Source organism: Chelonoidis abingdonii, chromosome 4, assembly GCF_003597395.2.
Source record: "Chelonoidis abingdonii isolate Lonesome George chromosome 4, CheloAbing_2.0, whole genome shotgun sequence".
NCBI lineage: Eukaryota > Metazoa > Chordata > Testudines > Testudinidae > Chelonoidis > Chelonoidis abingdonii.
This window is the reverse complement of record NC_133772.1, coordinates 1,209,881-1,220,420: the sequence shown is the minus strand read 5'-3', so window position 1 is coordinate 1,220,420 and position 10,540 is coordinate 1,209,881.

Genomic DNA, 10,540 nt, shown 5'->3' with positions numbered 1-10,540 from the left:
ACGAGCAGTCTGTTGACTTTCTGGCTTGGCGCGGCTGAGTGCCGGATCGAGGGCGCAGCCCATGACGCAGGCAGTCTGGTGACCCAGTAACTACGAGCGCCCCGAGATCCTCATGGGGACCCCCCACTATAGGCCCCCCATTGACCTCTGGGCTTCCGGCGTGATCTCGCCGAGCTGCTCGGACCGGCGTTTTGCATTCCTCGTTCCAGGGGCTCCAGCCCCATCCCAGCAGTGGGGCCGGGCAGAGGGGCAGCCGATGGCGGAGGGAGCGGGAGAGGTGGGACCGGGTTCGGGGGAGGGGAGGAGGGGGGAGGGCATCGGGGGGAGGAGCTGGAGAGGAGGAGGGGTCGGTGGGCAGGAGGAAGGGATGGAGGGAGGCATCAGGGGAGAGCTGGACGAGAGAGGGAGGTTTGTGGAAAGGTTGTTTGGGGAAGCCCGAGGGTGGGGAGGGATTCTGGGGAGGAGGCTGGAGAGTGGAGGGTTGGGACGTAGGGTGGGCAGATAGCTATCGGGATGACTACACTGGTGGGGTGCCCAGGCCCAATGCGCCTTCCTCAGGATCACTCTGTAAGCTTACTGCCCAAAACTCCAGTTGCTTTGGAGGGTATCAGCAAATTCCCATCCCGTGCTAACATCCAGCGTCCCACTCCTACAATAACAGCGCGCTCCCAGGCCACACACAAGCAGCGGGCCGGATGGGTCTCCTTTGCTGTCCTTCACGACGCGTTGTGCTAAGCCAGGCTCCACAGCCCCTCCCTAGCTTCAAATGCCGAGTCTGGCCCCTGGAGCAGAGGGCACTTCTTGGCGCCGACTGGCCTCAGCAGTGAGGACATTCATCTTGAGCTGCTCCAGATGTGTTGACAGGTTTCTCACATTTGTCCTCAGAGCTGAGAGCACATTAGTAGAAACACATGGGCTTGTAACTGGGAGCTCTACTCGCTGCGGAAGGCGATCAGAGGGGTGGGTCCGGAGCAGCACACATTCCGCGTTATGGGGGAAAGATCAGCAATGATGTTCGACACTCGTGCTGGAACATCTCCTCCTCTTCTCTTGAGTGTTTTAAAATGGGGTTTGAATTACAATATGGCAAACAGTGAACAGAAGTTACAATGTAGGCAAGTGTAGTGAATGGTGAACAGAAGTTACATTAATAAAGTGAACAATTAAAAACAATTTCATTTATCAGTTCTACAGCCAGACACACTGGTCCGGCCTGGGCGGTGCCGGGAGGCTCTCCGGGCGCTGAAGGAGGCTCTGGGCAGTGGCAAGGTTCTGGCAAACTCAGACTTGATGGTCACTGACGCCTCCAACACGGGCCGGAGGGGTGTTAATGCAGGAGGGCGGAAAGGGGGAGACACCCCCGCGGGTACCTGAGCAGGAAGCTGCCCCGGGAGCAGAACGACGTGGCCGTTGAGAAGGGATCCCTGGCCATGGTGTGAGCCCTCCACAAACCAGGGCCAGATCTGTCTGGGCGACACTTCTCCGCATGCACCGACCACTCCCCTGACCTGGCTGCACCGCACGAAAGGGGCCAGTGCCAAGCTCCTGAGGGGCAGTCTCCAACTTCAGGATCAGGACATGGCAGGGGTCCCTGTTGGGGGGTGGGCCAGCATGACAGCCCATGGTTTGTCCTGGAGAGGGCCCCGAACCTCCCCATGCCACTGGCTAAGTGACCCCACTCAGCTCAGTCTCAGCGTGGGGAGAAACAGGGTTTTATTCACCTGGTTATGTTGCATGTGAGTCTTACTGTCCTATACTAACACTGGCCGTGCCTCAGTTTCCCTGTGTGCTGGGAATTGGGGGGGCGAACCTGCCCCCCATCCTAGTTTCCCCTGCGTCTGCTCAGGAAACATGACCCTCCCTGGCCCCCAAAACTGCCCCCAAGCACCCCTGAACTTCTCTGAGTCTGCACTAGAAACAAACCTACCTTGAGCCCCAAATCCCTCCCATGCCCCCCCAAATATCCCTACGGCTTCACTGAAACCAGGAGCCCCCCAAAACCAACCCTGCCCCACTAAATTCCCAAGTCTGCACTGTGAATACAGCCCACACCCAAGTCCCTTTAATGCCCCCTGCCGCCACCCCAACTCCTCAGCCCTGCCCCCCAACTCCCCCCAACGACCCCTGGGGCCCCATCTCAGCCCCCAACCACTGACCTCCCCCCAGGAATCCCCCGCAGCCAGCACCCACTCCCCACAGCGCCCCCCACTGGGAGAGGCTGGGAATTTGTATTAATTCACTGGTCCCCAAATCTACCTCGCCCCCAAAATTGAGGGTTTTGGTGGCTCCGGGCTGCGGCTTTGCCCCTATTTTCCCCGCTGGTTTTTCACTGCAAAGGGGGCGACCGAAAACACCCTGGAAACTTGAAACGCTCGGGCGGGTTTTGTTAATTTAATCGAACCTGCTGGGACGTTCCAGCATTAAACTCTGCTGGCGCGTTCGCTGCCGGGGTTTTCCTTCCGGGGTGTGGCCGAGATATGGCTGCTTCTGGGGTGGGGCCGCTGGTTATACGGGGACCCCTCGCCCAGTGCTGCGATGCAGCCCCTCTGGGGCGGGGGGGCTGTGCACACAGGGACCCCTCGCCCGGTGCCGCGACGTGGCCCCTTCGGGGGGGCTGGGCACACGGGGACCCGGCGCCACGTTGTGGCCCCTCGGGTCTATGATGCCATCTGGCAGCACTGCAGGTCCCGCGACCCCTGCCCGAGGGTGGGGAAAGCCGGGACAAGCGTAAAGCCCCCTGAGACCCCTGCCCGGCTTAGTGGGGCTGTTCCAGCAAGTGGCCGTGGACGTAGCGGAGCCGTCAGCAGGGTGACCTGGGCAGGGAAGGAATCCAGCCTGGTGGGGGTGGATTTCGCTACGTGCTCCCCCTGGCCTCTCCGCAGGCAGAGACCGTGGCAGACGCGCTGCCGACCATCTTCAGCGGGGGGCGGGGGGGTATCATAAGCATCTTTCCCAAATCTGGACCTTAGCGTCCAGAAATTTGGGTGCCTGCATGAACCCTTCTAAGCTTAATTACCAGCTTAGCTTTGATCTCGCTGCCACCAGCCAAAAATTCCCGGGTTTTGGCCCCCTCTGGTCTCCCCAAACCTTCTTTGGGGGACCCCAAGACTCAGAAGCTCTGAGTCTTACCGGCAAGGGAAATACTCCACTTCCCTTCCCCCTCCCTCTCCCACCCAGACTTAAAAAGAGAGAGATCGTGACGTAGCGGGCGTCAGCAGGAGGTGATGGAGGAGATATCTGGCAGCGGTTGGCGTCGGAGTTCGCTACGGTGCTGGCTCCGCTGATCTCTATCCGAGGGGAAGGAGGTGGCTCGTGGGGTGGGGTGCGCGGCTGGGGCAGGGGTTCTGGGTGGGGGGCGCTCACCTGGGCCCGCAGACATCTGGCGGCTGGAGGGGCGTTGAGGGGGCGGCGGGGTGCATTATTCTGGGCATACAGTTTAGGCCAAGCTCGGTACTTAAGCGAGCTCGAAGTAATGTGTCGGAGTGCGGGCTGTAGGGCGAGCTTCTAAGTTAATTCCCTTAGCTTGATCTGTGCACTACCAAATTCCGGGTTTGGCCCATCTGGCTCCCAGAACCTTTGGGGACCCAGAGGACTCGACAGCTGCTGGAGTCGTTACCGGGTCAAGGGAAATACTCCACTTCCCTTCCCCCCTCCCTCTCCCACCCAGACTTTCCTCTCTGGGCTAACCGGAGAGTATTGATGCAACTCTTATCATCACAATGGCAGAAACTGTTCTCCTTTCTTCCACAAAGAGACAAAGCAATACAAGGAAACAGAAGAGTATTCTTCGTCTCTTCCCCCTTAGGTGGCTTCCCGCCCTGGGACACTAGGAGAGTAAACACAGAGCGTAGTGTTTCCTCCGTGTCTTTCTTTCTCCTTAACCAAGGAAAAACTCAAACAGGTTAAAAAGAAAGCTTTATTAATAAAAAGGAAGAAAATACATAGAATATAAACTCTGCATTCAAGAGACAATACAGGGCTATTGCTTATAAGAAAATAGGAATAAACAGTGTGATTCACAAAGATATCCAGTTTGAAACATTCCAGCAAGCTACACACATGTAAATACCCCCAAAACAACATAAAAGCCTGTATTGTTTTTCTACCTGTACTTACAAGTTGGACACAGAAGATTAGAAGAAGGAAGAAGCTTCTCACAGCTGAGAGACAAACAAAAGACTCAGAGTCCAAAACTTCCCTCCCTGACTTTGAAAAAATCCAGTTTTCTGATTGGTCCTCTGGTCAGGTGTTTGGTTCCCTTTGTTAACCCTTTACAGGTGAAAGAAACATTAACCCTTAGCTATCTGTTTATGACAGGGGGTCCCCAGCGAGGGCCTTACAGACCAGGGTCCAATGTCCTGTCAGCCCTGCTCCACGGCTTGTCTGGCCCACCACCCCGAGTCCAACGGGCTGGTGGAAGGGTTCAGTGGGACCTTGAAGCTGATGCTGAAAACCTTTATGGACCAGCACCCACAGGCCTGGTAATGGGGGGGGGGGGAATATACCCATCTCCTAGAAGTGGATGGGACCCCAAAAGGTCCTGGAGTCCAGCCCCTGCCATCACCAGCAGGACCAAGGACTGGTTTTGCCCCCATTCCCTAAGTGGCCCCTCAAGGATTGAACTCACCACCCTGGGTTTAGCAGGCCAGTGCTCCAACCACTGAGCTATCCCTCCCCCACACTGAGCAACCCCTCCCCAAAGTTTCCCCCCCCGCTGCTCTCATCGCGGGGGTTGCTGTGCAGGGGGTAGCGGGGGGACCCCAGACTTGGGCAGGGCCGGATGGGAGGGGCAGGCGTCCCCTGACGGAGAGCCAGGGGTGCAGTGTGTACCAGCTTCCCGGGAAAACATGGGCTTGGCCGGGGAGAATCTAGCCAGGGGCCGGGGAGGCAGAAGGGCTGGTCCGGCCACCCAGCGCATGCCCGTTCCCGCGGCACCGGGTCCAGGCGATGCTCCTCACCCCCGGGAGGAAGAACAAGCCCCCAGTGGCCACGGACGGGCCCTTTCCGGTCCGGCGGCCTAACGAGGGAGCGACGTGGCAGGAGCTGGCTCACCGGGAACCATGGCAGCACCGTGACGCCGAACGGGGATGGGAAGCCGGTGCTGGCGTGTGGGGCCGTGGGAGGAGCAGGGAGAGGATCCCCTGGTGGGACTTGGCCCTTCGCCGGGATCGGTTCCCCTCTCCACCCCGCTAACCCTGGCCCAGCAGCAGAGACCCGAGGGACGCTGGGGTCCTACCAGCAGCCATTCTCCCACCAGCCTGGGCTCCCTGACCTGGCTGCACCCCCAGAAGATGCTCCCCGTTCAGTCACTGGGAAAGCAGCCCCGGCCCTGGAGAGAGGTGGGGGGCATGCTGGCTTTGGGGGGGATCCAGCTGTCCACCAGCCCCTGGGCCTCTCCCGTGGGGCTGGTCCCCAAGGACGGGTCGATCCGGCTCTGTGGGGACTATCAGAGGTTTGATGCCATCACCGTGCCCGATGCAGACCCCAGGCCTGCGTCTGACGAGCTCCTAGACAAGTGGGGGGCTCGTTATCTCCCTCGGGCTCTCAGCAGGGGCAAGTGGCAAGTACCCTGGGATCCGGATGCCCGACTGAAATCTGCTGTTACCCCCTCTGGGGTTAGACGAGGGCCTGGCCCTGCTGCCTCCCAGCGCCCAGTGGCCCAGTTACTCCGGGGGCCGGAAAGCTGTGCCTGGCGTATATCTCTGACAGCCAGAGCTGGGAACCACGTGCCGCGGCTTAGATGTGCTGGGCCGACGGTAAAGCTGGGAAGTGCCGGGGGGGTGGCCGAGGTGTCGCACCTGGGCCGCCGGGTGGGGGGCGGCTGCCTAAAGCAGGAGCCCGCCTGGGGGGGTGATCAGAGACTGGCCGCTCCCCAGACTAAGAAGCAGGCCCAGTGGGGTGGGGGGTGCTGCCGGAGGTTCATGCCGCACAGCCGCCCCCAGCACTGGGCTGTGCCAGAAGCCATGTTATACCAATAAAAACTAGCAGGATCTTATTAAAGGGGACAAGACATTTGTCACATTTATTAAAATACCATAATAAAATAAAAGATAACAGCAAATAATGTTGTTTGGCTGCTTATTCCTATATCTCCATTCACACAATCATTCATACAAGTTCTGTGTAGATATGATAGTTACGCTAGCCTATAGTTGCTTGTGACGAATACTGGCCAGGTACCTGTACAAGAGTGGCGAGTCCGGGTCAGGTTGCACCTGATGCTCCTGGAGGCTGGCAGCAGAACATAGACTCAAAGTCCTCAGTCTTCAGAGTCCAGCCTTATAGGGTTTTTCCCTATGTTAGTTAATGGGAGTTGCTTCATTCTGTGGTGTTAATTAATCAGCAGGCGGCTGGCTCATGTTGGCAGCAGAATGTTACCCAAGTCTCTCATCTCACCCTTCTTTTTCACAGACTTTTAGTTTGGATTAAAAGTCCTATAGGTCTTGCTGTGTCACGCTGCTTTGGGTTTGGATTGATCACCCGTCAACTGCAGGTGTGACTTTCAGCCTTGAACCTGGCTTTATCTTCCTTCTGTTGTTTTTTGTCTTTTCTTTTTAGGGTGGATCGCTTTTTACTTTGTTTCACTGTTGTCTAGGTCTTTCAGCGTTGGTAGTTGAACTGTTCACCTCATCAGGAAGGCTGGGGTGGAGCGTTGATTTTATCATCCATACATGCCTCATTCACACATCTAAACTAACATAGATACAGCAGGGTTTGCAAAAATGAAGGTTTAGAGGAAGTTTACAAAATGGAGTGAGCGTTTTAAAATGGGTTTGAATTACAATATGGCAAACAGTGAACAGAAGTTACAATGTAGGGCAGTGTAGTGAATGGTGAAAGAAGTTACATTATAAAGTGAACAATTAAAAACATTTCATTTATCACTTCTACAGCAGACACACTGGTCGGCCTGTGGCGTGCCGGGGGCTCTCGGGCGCTGAAGGAGGCTCTGGGCAGTGGAAAGGTTCTGGAAACTCAGACTTGATGGTCACTGACGCTCCAACACGCGGCGGGGGTGTTAATGCAGGAGGCGGAAAGGGGGAGACACCCGCGCGGGTACCTGAGCAGGAAGCTGCCCGGGAGCAGAACGCCGTGGCGTTGAGAAGGGATCCCTGGCCATGGTGTGAGCCTCACAACCAGGGCCAGATCTGTTCGGGCGACACTTCTCGCATTCACCGACCACTCCCCGACTGGCTGCACGACGAAAGGGGCCAGTGCCAGCTCCTGAGGGCAGTCTCAATTAGGATCAGGACATGGCAGGGGTCCTGTTGGGGGTGGGCAGCATGACAGCCCATGGTTTGTCCTGGAGAGGGCCCCGAACTCCCCATGCATGGCTAAGTGACCCACTCTCAGTCAGTCGTCAGCGTGGGGAGAAACAGGGTTTTATTCACCTGGTTTGTGTGCATGTGAGTCTTACTGTCCTATACTAACACTGGCCGTGCCTAGTTTCCTGTGTGCTGGGAGTTGGGGGGGTGACTTTGCTGGGCCCTGGGGCAGGGTAAGCTGCCAGCTGTGTAAGCTGAGACCCAGGAGGGGGAGCGACCAGGTGCACTTTTGGCCGAGGAAGGGAGACAAGGATGTGATGTTATGAGTGTAATGTATATCTCATTAAAGATGACAGGGCCAGAAAGAGTTATTTAGTGACCCGACCAGGGTGACCTTAAGGACTGGTTAGGAGGATCTGTAAATGAGCAGAGCTGTGATGCAGTCTGCATTGGTAGAGGTAGAAGGGAGGTGTTTGCTAGAGTTCTTGGGATGCCAGCAACAAGTCTTGTCTGTTGCTATAGTTTTAATTCAAAATCAAAAAGGACATTAGCATTTCAGATGATACTGAGTGAATAGTGTAGTGTCTGTGTGTCTCTTTGAAGTTGTGTGTGACTGTAGCTGACTGTTTAATGGAGAATTACTCTGTGTATTGCAGGATGTTTGGGAGAGAGGAGTTAAGCCGATGTTTTCAGGCCGAAAGGCGGCTGGATGTATCAAGAAGCCTGGGACATGATCCTCTTCATCTCAGATCTGCTTTGGTTTCAAGAGGGGGAACCTTAAGCCACAAGGATTGAGATCCCAGTCGTGATGGGCCACTCTGATTGGAAATTGGGCTATAACTATGGATATTTCTAAAGGACTTTTGGCAACTACAAGCTCACCCTACTATGTATCTGACTCATAGAATGAATTCAGTCTGTCTGTATTGGATCTTTTTAACCACACTCTCTTCTCCTTCCCCTTTTCTAATAAATTTTAGCTTAGTCATAAGAATTGTGTAGCGTGTTTTGTGGGTAAGATCATAAGTTATATGAACCTGGTATGTGGCTGTCTTTGGATTGTAGAACCTTTTCTTTGTATGGATGAGAATCAGATTTTCAGATCATGCATCATATTTGAAAGGTGTGTCTGGACAGAGGCCTGAGGCTGGGCACTTTAAGGGAACTGCGTGGTTTAAACTTCTAAGTAACCAGTGAGGTGCTATAGAAGCTGTTTTGTGCTGGTTGGTAAATCTAAGTAGTGGAATAACCACCAGCGTTTGGGGTTTGTCTGCCCTGTTTTGTTTGCAGTTCACCCTGATTGAGTGACCCCAGCTGGCTCCCACAGGCAGCACCGTCACAGAGGAGGAGCAGCAAAGGGGGTGTTGGTGGGGGGGTGGCTGGAGGCCGGCAGTCTGCATGGGGTGAATGGACGAGGGGTGCCCAGGGCGTCTGGCCCAGGACTCCCCAAGATGGACTTGGCTGAAAGTCCCTGATTTCAGTGCTAAGAGGCTCTGCTCTACGCTGTGATCCTGCCGACTGTGTCCCCAGCTGAGTCACGTCTGACTGCGGAGTTGGGGGGCAGGGCCCCAGGCTCCCCCAGGACCTGCCCGGGTGGACTCGCTGTGGGAGGCGCACAGGGGAACGGGGATGCTGGATGCTCCGAGGTCAGACCCAGGAAGGTGGAAGCTGGGTAAACTCGTGGCCCAGGGACAGGCAGCTCCGAGAGAGGAGGCCCCCCGGGACCAGCCTGCCTCTGAGAGAGGAAGCCCCCCCGGGACCCACCCGGCTCCAAGAGAGGAGGCCCCCAGGTCCCACCAGGCTCCGAGAGAGGAAACCCCCCCAGGACCCGCCCAGCTCCGAGAGAGGAGGCTCCCCGGGTCCTGCCCAGCTCCGAGAGAGGAGGTCCCCCAGGACCCGCCCGGCTCCGAGAGAGAAGGCCCCCAGGTCCTGCCCGGCTCCGAGAGAGGAGGCCCCCGGGGTCCCACCCGGCTCCGAGAGAGGAGGCCCCCCCGGGGCCCACCCGGCTCCGAGAGAGGAGGGCCCCTGGGACCCGCCCAGCTCTGAACGTCGCCCGCGGGTTAGTAGCCAACGGGGCAGGGCTCGTTAGCACAGACATCAGGGACTTCCAGCAATGTCCATACGGGGGGAACCCTCGGCCTGGTGCCCTGGGCTCTGCCCCCCGAGTCCCAACCAGGAGCCTGCCCGGTTCCAGCTGCTGTGCTCCAGACCCCCCATTGCGCCTCCTCCCGTCCTTGCCTTGATCCCCCCTCATATCCCCATCCTGGGTCCTGGGTGATGAAGGGCATCAGCAGCTGGAGAGGCCTCCCCTGCCCCGAGGGTCTCAGCCAAAGTCCCCCCCCAAATCCCACCACCCAGGCATTGGTGCAGCACAAAGGGAAACTGAGGCACACACTGTATTCATGCACAACAGACTGGCACACAACATAACAAGGGACAAACCCACTTCATCACACTCTCAGGGCAGAGGGGCTGGGCACATGGGGACCCCTCACCCGGCGCTGGGACACGGCCCCTCTGGGGCGGGGCAGGCAGTGAACTGCCAGCCAAGCTGCGCAGAGGTTTGAGACAGGAAGTGACGGAGACGCTGAAGGCGACTGAAGGGAGGGGTCTGAACGGGGAGCTGGCCAGGACGCCTGGGTTCACGCAGGGCTCTGAGGACGGGGCACCCCCCACTGAGCCCCTCTCCCCACCCCGAAAGCTGTTTCCATCACGTCATTCACACCAACGGCTCCGGGCAGGAAACGCTGCATCACGGCATCGACCACTTCCCCCCCCAGCCGCGCCCGGCTCCCGATACGGCCCCCACCAGCCATGGGGCACCGCCCAGCCCGGCCCGCGAGTCCTCGACACCCCCCACGAGCCGCTGGCGCGCCGGGCACCCTCCGCTCCCAGCCTTGACGTGAGTAGCCCACGGCCCGTCCTCCCCTTCAGAGCCGGTGCCCCCCACAGGGGACAGGCCCCACGTCCCAGCCCCCTCCAAGCCAGGCCTGGGTCAGAGCCGGTGCCCCCCACAGGGGACAGACCCCATGTCCCAGCCCCTGCACCCTCGAGTCCCCCAGTCCCCCACACTGGGGCAGGGTCAGAGCTGGTGCCCCCCACAGGGGACAGACCCCCGTGTCCCATCCCCCCTCCCCCCTCCCAAGCCAGGCCTGGGTCAGATCCGGCGCCTCCCCCCCAGGAACCCCCCATTTATCTCCCCATCTCTCTCTCTCCCCGCAGCCGATCGCCGACGATGCCCCCGTCTCTGCCCCCCGGTGGAGACATCTCCTTGA